At 40.8% G+C, this 12452-nt stretch overlaps 1 protein-coding gene across 1 annotated transcript in view; it reads right to left on the bottom strand.

Moving 5' to 3' along the window:
* Window positions 1-12452, bottom strand: part of DSPP (dentin sialophosphoprotein) — a 144099-nt gene that overhangs the window by 28614 nt on the left and 103033 nt on the right. Inside the window, exons 4-5 of the mRNA XM_049709017.1 lie at window positions 10456-10547; window positions 9343-9423 (exon numbers count right to left, since the gene is read on the bottom strand). The gene's annotated coding sequence lies outside the window, so the exon portion shown is untranslated. The remainder of the gene's footprint in view (window positions 1-9342; window positions 9424-10455; window positions 10548-12452) is intronic.

The following is a 12452-nucleotide window of genomic DNA, read 5'->3' as shown; positions in this document are numbered from 1 at the left end:
GTTTGTGTTTTTTACAGATTTTTTCCTGTAATTGATATGTAGTCTCATAGCGCTGTGGTCAGAAAAGATACCTGATACGATTTCAATTTTCTTAAATTTACCAAGGCTTGATTTGTGACCCAAAATATGATCTATCCTGGAGAATGTTCCATGAGCACTTGAGAAGAAAGTGTAATCTCTTGTTTTTGGATGGAATGTCTCTGGGATCCACGCTGATAGCTGCGGCTCGCGCCCGTCTCTGGAGCTCCTTTAAGCAGCACTCTTAATCCCCTCTCCTCGCGCACCAAGAAACAAAGAGGCAAGAAAAAGTCTCTTGCCTCTTCAGCAGGTCCAGACTTTTCCCCGGACTCCCTTTCGGCTAGCCGTGGCGCACTAACCCCTTCAGGCTGTGTTCATGCCGCCAACCCCAGTCCTCTCCCTGCGCTCCGACCGAAGCCCAAGCCTCAGCTCCCAGCCCTGCTCGCCCCGGTGGGTGAGCAGACAAGCCTCTCGGGCTGGTGAGTGCCGGTCGGCCCTGATCCTCTGTGCGGGAATCTCTCCGCTTTGCCCTCCGCACCCCGGTTGCTGTGCTCTCCTCCGTTGCTTCGAAGCTTCCCCTTACGCCACCCGCAGTCTCCGCCCGTGAAGGGGCTTCCTAGTGTGTGGAAACCTTTCCGCCTTCACGGCTCCCTCCCAGAGGTGTGGGTCCTGTCCCTATTCTTTTGTCTCTGTTTTTTCTTTTGCCCTACCCAGGTACGTGGGGAGTTTCTTGACTTTTGGGAGCTCTGTCTTCTGCCAGCGTTCAGTAGGTGTTCTGTAGGAGTTGTTCCACGTGTAGATGTATTTCTGATGTATTTGTGGGGAGGAAGGTGATCTCCGCGTCTTACTCTTCCGCCATCTTGAACCTTGTCTCCTGCATTTTCTGTTGACCAATTCCGGACGCTTTTTGTGGTGTTTTCAGTTCGTCTAACTGGGAGCAGTAGTTGTTGGAATTAATTGTTTGGTTTTCCGGAAGGAGCTCATAATAGGGGACTCCCTTCCAATCCCACCATATACACAACATCACCTTCTTTGGATGAAGACCGGCCTTTGGTGTGGTTGATGGTGGTTCATTTCACTTGCCCCACGATCTCTTCCGTTCCACATTATTGTACAGTGTCCACTTTTCATCACCTGTCACAATTTGTTTTGAAAACGGGATCTTTTCATTACATTTAAGTAGAGAATCGCATGTGCAAATATGGTCAAAAGGGTTTTTTTTGCTTAACTAATGTGGAACCCAAATGTCAAAGCGATGAACATAACCAAGCTGTTGCAAATGATTTTCAGCACTTGATTTGGATATTTTGAGTATGTCGGCTATCACCTGCATGGTATAACGTTGATTGTTCTCAATTATTGTTTGAATTTGATCGCTATCAACTTCAACTGGTCTACCCGACCATGGAGCATCGTCCAGCAAGAAATCTCCTGCATGAAACTTCTCAAACCATTACTGACACTTTTGATCAGTCACAGCACCTTCTCCATACACTACACAAATCTGTTATTTTGCATTTCGGTTGCTTTTTTACCTTTCTTGAAATAATAAGGCATGATATGCTGAAAATGTTGCTTTTTTCCCTTCCATCTTCAATATTAAAATGGCTACACAAAAATTCACCGATTTTGATAAGTCTTTTTTAAAATGCACGCTGATATGACAGCTGTCACATACAATCTAACAAAATTGTTTTTTTAAAGTTTTAAATTTTATTTTTGGCTACATTGGGTCTTCATTGCTGCGCAGGGGCTTTCTCTCATTGCGGCAAGCAGGGGCTACTCTTCATTTCGCTAGGCGAGCTTATTGAGGTGGCTTCTCTTGTTGTGCAGCATGGGCTCTAGGTGTGCAGGCTTCAGTAGTTGTGGCACGTGGGCTCAGTAGTTGTAGCTCGCGGGCTCTAGAGTGCAGGCTCAGTAATTGTGGCTCAGGGGCTTAGTTGCTCCACGGCATGTGGGATCTTCCTGGATCAGGGATCGAACCCGTGTCCCCTGCATTGGCAGGTGGATTCTTAACCACTGTATCACCAGGGAAGTCCCAAACAAAATTTTTTTGAATGAAGTTAAAGACAACTAAGTGCTACTAAAGCCATCTTATGGAAAACAAACAAACAAACCTTTTGGCAAACCCAATATTATTATTGTTATTAGGTTTTTCCCCCTTTCTCTATAGAAAAGGTAATTACACATAAAATGTCCTGGCATGTAACTGTAACATGATTCACATGGTAGATCTCACTGAGTGAAAGCCCATGGTAGTATTTTCCAATCTGCTGTCTCAACGCTCTTTTTTCCAGCCCCCACCTCCTGTGACTACTCCTTCTGCTACCACCTAGTGAGCATTAGTGAAATGCCCACCTCTACTGGGACTGTGGCCCTCCTGTGTTCTGGTGTGGAGGTGGCAACAGGAGCAGATTGGCAGACAGAATAGATGTGGGCACCAAATCAGTGGACATGGAAATTACAGCAAATTAACATGCACACATGCAGAATGTTCAGAAGAGACTGTACTGTACCAAAGACCATCACAAAGTAAACTATTTCTATCAAAAATTAAAACACTGTCAAAGTTAGAACACATAAATAGGGGAGACCTTCAAGATGGCAGAGGAGTAAGACGTGGAGATCACCTTCCTCCCCACAAACACATCAGAAATACATCTACATGTGGAACAACTCCTGCAGAACACCTACTGAATGCTGGCAGAAGACCTCAGACTTCCCAACAGTCATGAAACTCCCCAAGTACCTGGGTAGTGTAAAAGAAGAAGAAAAAACAGAGAAAAGAACAGGGATGGGACCTGCACCTCTGGGAGGGAGCTGTGAAGGAGGAAAAGTTTCCATACACTAGGAAGCCCCTTTACTGACAGAGACAGGGGGTGGCAGGGGGGAAGCTTTGGAGCCATGGAGGAGAGCGCAGCAACAGGGGTGCAGAGGGCAAAACGGAGAGGTTCCCGCATAGAGGATCAGTGCTGTCCAGCGCTCACCTGCCCGAGAAGCTTGTCTGCTCACCCGCCGGTGGCGGCCAGGGGCTGGGAGCTGAGGCTCGGGCTTCAGAGGTCGGATCCCAGGGAGAGGACTGCAGTTGGCTGTGTGAACACAGCCTGAAGGGGGCTAGTGCGCCACAGCTAGCCGGGAGGGAGGCTGGGCAAAGGTCAGGAGCTGCCTAACAGGCAAGAGAGCATTGTTTTGGGGTGCACGAGGAGAGGGGATTCAAAGCACCACCTAAACGAGCTCCAGAGACAGGCATGAGACACTAAGGCTGCTGTTGCAGCCACCAAGAAGCCTGTGAGCGAGCACAGGTAACTATCCACACCTCCTCTCCTGGGAGCCTGTGCAGCCCGCCACTGCCAGGGTTCCATGATCCAGGGACAACTTCCCTGGGCGAACGCACGGCGCGCCTCAGGCTGGTGCAATGTCACACTGGCCTCTGCAGCCACAGGCTCACCCTGCATCCGTGCCCCTCCCTCCCCCCCGCCTGAGTGAGCCAGTGTCCCCGAATCAGCTGCTCCTTTAACCCCGTCCTGTCTGAGCGTGAACATACGTCCTCAGGCGACCTACATGGAGAGACCAGGCCAAATCCAAAGCTGAATCCCAGGAGCCATGTGAACAAAGAAGAGAAAGGGAAATCTCTCCCAGCAGCCTCAGGAGCAGCAGATTAAATCTCCACCATCAACTTGATGTACCCTGCATCTGTGGAATACCTGAATAGACAACAAATCATCCCAAAATTGAGGCAGTGGACTTTGGGAGCAACTGTAGACTTGAGGTTTCCTTTCTGCATCTAAATTGTTTCTCATTTTATGTTTATCCTAGTTTACTATTTAGAGGTTATTATCATAGGTAGATTTGTTTATTGATTTGGTTGCTCTCTTCCTCCATATATATGTATGTCCTTTTTCTCTTTCTATGAGTGTGTGTGTGTATGCTTCTTTGTGTGATTTTGTCTGTATAGCTTTGGTTTTACCATTTGTCTTAGGGTTCTGTATGTCCGTATTTTTTGTTTGTTTGTTTGTTTTAGTATCATTTTTCTCACTTATTATCATTCGTGGATTTGTTTTTTGGTTTGGATCCTCTCTTCTTCCTTTCTTTTTTTCATTATTTTTTAATTTTTAATAATTGTCTTTTATTTTATTAACTTTATTTTATTTTTTCCTGCCATTCTTTCGTTCTTTCTTTCCCTGAGCGGCTGACAGGGTCTTGGTGCTCTGACCGGGTGTCAGGCCTGTGCCTCTGAGATGGGAGAGCCAAGCTCAGGACATTGGTGCACAAGAGACCTCCCAGCCCCATGTAATATCAAACGGCAAAGCTCTCCCAGAGATCTCCATCTCAATGCTAAGACCCAGCTCCACTCAACAACCAGCAAGCTACAATGCTAGACACCCTATGCCAAACAACTAGCAAGACAGGAACACAACCCCACCCATTAGCAGAGAGGCTGCCTAAAATCATAATAAGGTCACAGACACCTCAAAACACACCTCCGGATGTGGTCCTGCCCACCAGAAATACAAGATCCAGCCACATCCACCAGAACACAGGCACTAGTCCCCTGCACCAGGAAGCCTACACAACCCACTGAACCAACCTTAGCCACTGGGAGCAAACACCAAAAACAATGGGAACTACAAATTGGCAGCCTTTGAAAAGGAGACCCCAAACACAGTAAGATAAGCAAAATGAGAAGACAGAGAAATACACAGCAGATGAAGGAGCAAGATAAAAACCCACCAGACCTAACAAATGAAGACTAAATAGGCAGTCTACCTGAAAAAGAATTCAGAATAATGATAGTAAAGATGATCCAAAATCTTGGAAATAGAATGGAGAAAATACAAGAAACCTTTAACAAGGACCTAGAAGAACTAAAGAGCAAACAAACAGTGATGAACAACACAATAAATGAAATTAAAAATTCTCTAGAAGGAATTAATAGCAGAATAACTGAGGCAAAGAACAGATAAGTGACCTGGAAAATAAAATAGTGGAAATAACTACTGCAGAGCAGAATAAAGAAAAAAGAATGAAAAGAATTGAGGACAGTCTTAGAGACTGTGGGGTTTATCCCAGGAATGCAAGGATTCCTCAATATATGCAAATCAATCAATGTGATTGACCATAGTAACAAATTGAAGGAGAAAATCCATATGATCATCTCAATAGATGCAGAGAAAGCTTTTGACAAAATTCAACACCGATTTATGACAAAAACCCTCCAGAAAGTAGGCATAGAGGGAACTTACCTCAACATAATAAAGGCCATATATGACAAACCCACAGCCCACATCATTCTCAATGTGGAAAAACTGAAACCATTTCCTCTAAAATCAGGAACAAGACAAGGTTGTCCACTCTGACCACTATTATCAACATAGTTTTGGAAGTTTTAGCCACAGCAATCAGAGAAGAAAAAGATATAAAAGGAATCCAAATTGGAAAAGAAGAATTAAAGCTGTCACTGTTTGCAGATGACATGATACTATACATAGAGAATCCTAAAGATACTACCAGAAAACTACTAGAGCTAATCAATGAATTTGGTAAAGTAGCAGGACACAAAATTACTGCACAGAAAACTCTTGAATTCCTATACACTAACAATGAAAGATCAGAAAGAGAAATTAAGGAAACACTCCCATTTACCATTGCAACAAAAAGAATAAAATACCTAACAATAAAGCTACCTAAGGAGACAAAAGACCTGTATGCAGAAAACTATAAGACACCGATGAAAGAAATTAAAGATGATGCAATCAGATGGAGAGATATACCATACTCTTGGATTGGAAGAATCAACATTGTGAAAATAACTCTACTACCCAAAGCAATCTACAGATTCAATGCAATCCCTATCAAAGTACCAGTGGCATAGTTCGCAGAACTAAAACAAAAAATTTCACAATTTGTATGGAAATACAAAAGACCCCGAATAGTCAAAGCAATATTGAGAAAGAAAAATGGAGCTGGAGGAATCAGGCTCCCTGACTTCAACCTATACTACAAAGCTACAGTAATCAAGACAGTATGGTACTGGCACAAAAACAGAAATAGAGATCAATGGAACAGGATAGAAAGCCCAGAGATATATCCATGCACATATGGTCACCTTATCTTGGATAAAGGAGGCAAGAATATACAGTGGAGAAAAGACAGCCTCTTCAATAAGTGGTGCTGGGAAAACTGGACAGCTACATGTAAAAGAATGAAATTAGAACACTCCCTAACACCATACACAAAAATAAACTCCAAATGGATTAAAGACCTAAATATAAGGCCAGACACTATACAACTCTTAGAGGAAAACATAGGCAGAACACTCTATGACATAAATCACAGCAAGATCTTTTTTGACCCACCTCCTAGAGAAATGGAAATAAAAACAAAAACAAACAAGTGTGACCTAATGAAACTTAAAAGGTTTTTCACAGCAAAGGATACCATAAGCAAGATGAAAAGACAACCCTCAGAATGGGAGAAAATATTTGCAAATGAAGCAACTGACAAAGGATTCATCTCCAAAATATACAAGCAGCTCATGCAGCTCAATATCAAAAAACCAAACAGCTCAATCCAAAACTGGGAAGAAAACCTAAATAGACATTTCTCCAAAGAAAATATACCGATTGCCAGCCAACACGTGAAAGGATGCTCAACATCACTAATCAGAGAAATGCAAATCAAAACTACAATGAGATATCATATCATCTCACCCCAGTCAGAATGGCCATCATCAAAAAATCTAGAAACAGGGCTTCCCTGGTGGCGCAGTGGTTGAGAGTCCGCCTGCCGATGCAGGGGACATGGGTTCGTGCCCCGGTCCGGGAAGATCCCACATGCCGCGGAGCGGCTGGGCCCGTGAGCCATGGCCGCTGAGCCTGCGCGTCCGGAGCCTGTGCTCCGCAACGGGAGAGGCCACAGCAGTGAGAGGCCCGTGTACCACAAAAAAAAAAAAAAAAAATCTAGAAACAATAAATGCTGGAGAGGGTGTGGAGAAAAGGGAACCCTCTTGCACTGTTGGTGGGAAAGTAAATTGATACAGCCACTATGGAGAACAGTAGGGAGGTTCCTTTAAAAACTACAAATAGAACTACCATACGACCCAGCAATCCCACTACTGGGCATATACCCTGAGAAAACTGTAATTCAAAAAGAGTCATGTACCACAATGTTCGTTGCAGCTAAGTGTCCATTGACAGATGAATGGATAAAGAAGATGTGGCACATATATACAATGGAATATTACTCAGCTATAAAAAGAAACGAAATTGTGTTATTTGTAGTGAGGTGGATGCACCTAGAGTCTGTCATACAGAGTGAAGTAAGTCAGAAAGAGAAAAACAAATACCCTATGCTAACACATATATATGGAATCTAAAAAAAAAAAAATGGTTCTGAAGAACTTAGGGGCAGTACAGGAACAAAGACATAGATGTAGAGAATGGACCTGAGGACACGGGGAGGGGGAAGGGTAAGCTGGGACGAAGTGAGAGAGTGGCATGGATTTATATATACTACCAAACGTAAAATAGATAGGTAGTGGGAAGCAGCCACTTAGCCCATGGAGATTAGCTCGGTGCTTTGTGACCACCTAGAGGGGTGGGATAGGGAGGGTGGGAGGGAGACACAAGAGGGAAGAGACATGGGGACATATGTATATGTATAACTGATTGACTTTTTTATAAAGCAGAAACTAACACAGCATTGTAAAGCAATTATACTCCAATAAAGATGTTTAAAAAAAAAGAAAACATAAATAAATTTCTCAGTGATGCGTTTACTCAAGGCAAGTATTGTTTCACACAAGCTAAGCTAATTCTTGAACCTCTTTTCTGCAGAGTACCCTCTCACTGATGTCAAAGGATGTGTTTTCTGTGGAAGAGACAGAGTGGGGCAAGAATCTGCCCCCACAAGAAATAACTGGTTAGATTTGGTAGGTCAGGGTCTTCACTTGGAGTACTGCCAAAGTGCTCAGTTATAATGGAAATTTACCATCCTCTCTGGTTTGTCAGGGTTATAATTATGTCTGCATTGTCTGTAAATCGATGCCTGCTGTGTTTGAGTGGGCGGGAAGCTATACCAAAGTCATCTTCAAAGTTTGAAAATATGTGATAATTAATGTCATAAACATGCCCAAGTTGCCAATCAGGAAACGATTGATTCATTATTCAGGAATGTTGATGCTGTTTTTAGCAGGGCTGCATTTCATCAGTATCTAACATCATGTTAGAGGATGAAAATAGTAGAAGGACACAATATCATAGTGCAAGCTTTGACTTAATCAGTACATTATAAAACCACATTTCTAAAATGATCCTAGCTTGCACTGATGCTGGCAAATCAATGAAGGAGAGTTTTAAACAGGCACACTACAAAAGAGCAGAAAAAATATACTCCACAAATAATTTTGTAAAACTTTAAGTTTGAATTACATATTTTAATGACAAAATTAGCCCTATAAAAATAAGAAAACAAACTTCTCTGTACTCTAATGAAATAGGAGCAGACTTCTTGATAAGTCACTGTCAAGATGAGAAGACTAAAACAGATTTTGACAGACATCTTCCAATGTACAAGTGAATGATACTAAGAGAGTCTAGTCAGTAGGTCACTTCATTCAGCTACTTGAGATATATAAGTTATACTTTACTCTCTATTGTCACCAATATTTCAAATAAGGAAGGATATTTTAACACCAAATTAATAGGAAAGATTACATTTTAAAGTGATCATCTTTCTCAAGACGGAATAGTTGACAACGATATATGGTATGCATATATCACATTGTCTTTATCGTTTTCATTTCATTTTATATTATTGACACCTTTGTCATGAACCAACTCTGACTTGAAGACAAGCACTGGGGAACCACTCTACTGGGTGGAAATCTTAAGTGACATTTATGGTATAGGGACAGTAGAGCTCTTGGATACTTCAACCAGGGTCCGCTTTCCATGAATACAGTGATGCTGAAGGTTCAGTGCCCTCACCTGTACACCCCCTCCCAGAACCCTGGAAGGGGCCCCAGAAATATATTCACATGTCATATGATTTTGAAATCTACAAAAGTAAGATATTTTAACCACAATTAGTGAAGACCTCTGTCTCTTTCCTCTCTGACTTCCTCTTAGGTTCACTGGTGTGGCCACAGGCACTTCTGGAGTCCAGTTAAAGTGAAAGGTGAAATGGGGAGATCTTCAGTTTGAGTTGAGTGGGATATATTTACATGACTCACAGTCATTTCCGTGTATAGTGAAGTTACTGCTAGATCTCTCAGTGTAGAGACAGCTTCCTGGAATACCACTACCACGCACTGTGCCAACTCACCTAGCGTCGTGAAGTTGCAAGGATACAGCCAGTTCAAGAAATGAACCTCTCATGTTGCAATCAGCCCCAGAAGCATGTGCGCTGTCAATGAGAAACAAGGTTTGAAATCCATAGAGACAGAAGTTAGTCTGCAAAAATGCTTCCAACACCAGACATGCAAAATGGCAGTGGAGGATTCAGTTCTCATCTACAGCTTGTCAAAGCAGAAGTTCTCTCCTGTCAAGATTATATACTCAATGATGCGGTATACACAATTATGAAAACATCGTGCATTATTATTATTTTTATGGAAATGGTATACCAAAGTTCAACTGCAATTTGGCAAGATGTTTAATAGTTTTTCATTTTAAGTGAGGAATTACAAACTACTGATATGGTTTTGGCATAAAGCACAGCTTCTTTTATAACTTAAATGTATCTAATAAATAACTAAGAAAAGTTAAAGTGACTAAATTTAAAATAAATAACTAAAAAGGTTAAAAGTTTTCTGCTTTACAAAAGCAGTAAAGATGAGGATGAGATAAATTGAAATTAATCTAATGTTGAAAAGGGAACCATAAAATCTTTTTCCAATCATACTAAAAGCAATAGTTTATTAAGAGAAAGTGATAAATTTCAAACAGAAGCAACAAGTAGGTGTTTAGATTGTTTGAAAATCTAAATAACAAGGAAAGGTGAATTATTGGAAAATGGTTTAGATTTTCTTTTTGCTTATTTGACATCTACAAAGATATAGCAAGAGATCAATATATGAGGACATAGACACAAAACTAATCAATGTGTCACTAATTCAGAGTATTTACAATCAACAACTGCACAGGGAAATTTTTAATGAACTGAAATCTTTATGTTCATAAATGGAAGAAATATGAGAGCTGTTTTTCCAGATTTGACAATGTTATAGGTTGAATTGTGTCCCATCAAAATTTGTATAATTCATATGTTGAAATCCTAACCTCCAGTACTGCAAAATATGACTGTATTTGGAGATAGGGCCTTTAAATAGATAATTAAGTTAAAATGGGGTCATTGGGGTGAGGCTTAACCCAATCTGACTAGTGTCCTAATAAAAAGAGGAGATTAGAACACAGACAACAAAGACCAAGAAGTCACCTTGTGAGGACACAGCAAGAAGGCAGCCATCTGTAAGCCAAGGAGAGAGGCCTCAAGAGAACACCTTGATCTTGGACTTCCAGCCTCCAGAACTGTGAGAAAATAAATTCTGTTGTTTAAACCATGCTGTCTGTGATGTTTTGTTATGGCAACCCTGGAAAACTATCTGAAATTTTCTGCAATCTGAAATTTTCATGTGACATTTCCAATAATAAGTTGTGAAGCTGGAAGAAACTTTTCTCAACAATCATCAATAAAAAATAAATGTCAATCGACTATGCTAAAGCAAAGACCAACTAGTCATTCTATTCTCTCTAAACATACATCAAAGAGTATGAAGGTAATAAACATAAAATAGAAAGTATTAAGAGCCACACAAGGCAGTTAATAAAAATATTTTTATGAGTTTTTCCATATTTGTGAGATTTGCCGGCTTTTAAAAATGTGTTATTTGTTGTGCTTAATTTTCTCATTCTACAAGAAAAGTTATTTTCTTACCTAATTTTATATTATTTTTCTTAAAAAGTACTCTAAACTTGTACAAGCTTCAGTCTCCACAAAACCTGGATTCACCCCTCACTTCACTTATCTCACTTCTCAGTAACAAATGAACCCGTTCTTGTCACTCTCCCTAACCAGCTGCCTCCTAAACCTGTCAAGGGAAAAGCTTCAGAAACTTTCTTCACTACTCCCTGGTTGTTCTAATTTACTTGGTCCTATGTGAGACCCTGACAATTTGTACTTTTGAAAAGTTCCAGAGGTCGTTCAGCCCAGGTTGAAAACCACTTTCCTGTGATGCCAGGGGTGCCACATTTGGTACTTGCTTTACAAAGGGTGAGCCATCACTGATTATGGGTTGTGAAATCAATTGAGTGACTCCCAATCAGCATTGTTTTGTTTTGTTTTTTCTCAACATTTTCTAACAGCTTTACTTCAGCATGATTGATTGGATTAATTTACAGTGTTTTTTCAGAATGTTCTCAACATATGGAAAATGGTTTCTTTTCCTTTTCTTTTTTTTTTAACCACCCCGACCCTGCTTCCCCAGCTTGGTATCCATACGTTTGTTCTCTACATCTGTGCCTCTATTTCTGCCTTGCAAACTGGTTCATCTGTATCATTTTTCTAGGTTCCACATATATGTGTTAATATATGATATTTGTTTTTCTCTTTCTGACTTACTTCACTCTGTATGACAGTCTCTAGGTCCATCCACATCTCTGCAAATGACCCAATTTCGTTCCTTTTTATGGCTGAGTAATATTCCATTGTATATATGTACCACATCTTCTTTATCCATTCATCTGTCTTGGGCTTTTAGGTTGCTTCTGTGACCTGGCTGGTGTAAATAGTGCTGCAATGAACATTGAGGTGCATGTGTCTTTTTGAATTATGGTTTTCTCTGGGTATATGCCCAGTAGTGGGATTGCTGGTCATATGGTAATTCTATTTTTATACTGTTCTCCATAGTGGCTGTATCAATTTACATTCCCACCAACAGTGCAAGAGGATTCCCTTTTCTCCACACCCTCTCCAGCATTTATTTGTAGATTTTCTGATGATGCCCATTCTAATCGGTGTGAGGTGATACCTCATTGTAGTTTTCTGATTTGCATTTCTCTAATAATTAGTGATGTTAAGCAGCTTTTCATGTGCCTCTTGGCCATCTGTATGTCTTCTTTGGAGAAATGTCTACTTAGATCTTCTCCCCATTTTTGAATTGGGTTGTTTGTTTTTTTGATATTGAGCTACATGAGTGGTTTATATATTTTGGAGATTAATCCTTTGTTGATTTGTTTGCAAATATTTTCTTCCATTCTGAGTGTTGTCTTTTTGTCTTACTTATAGTTTCCTTTGCTGTTCAAGAGCTTTTAAGTTTCATTAGGTTCCCTTTGTTTATTTTTGTTTATTCCCATTTCTCTAGGAGGTGGGTCAAAAAGGATCTTGCTGTGATTTACATCAGAGAGTGTTCTTATGTTTTCCTCTAGAGTTTTATA

This window comes from Orcinus orca, chromosome 4 (assembly GCF_937001465.1).
Source record: "Orcinus orca chromosome 4, mOrcOrc1.1, whole genome shotgun sequence".
NCBI lineage: Eukaryota > Metazoa > Chordata > Mammalia > Artiodactyla > Delphinidae > Orcinus > Orcinus orca.
This window is presented reverse-complemented; position numbering and strand designations above follow the sequence as displayed.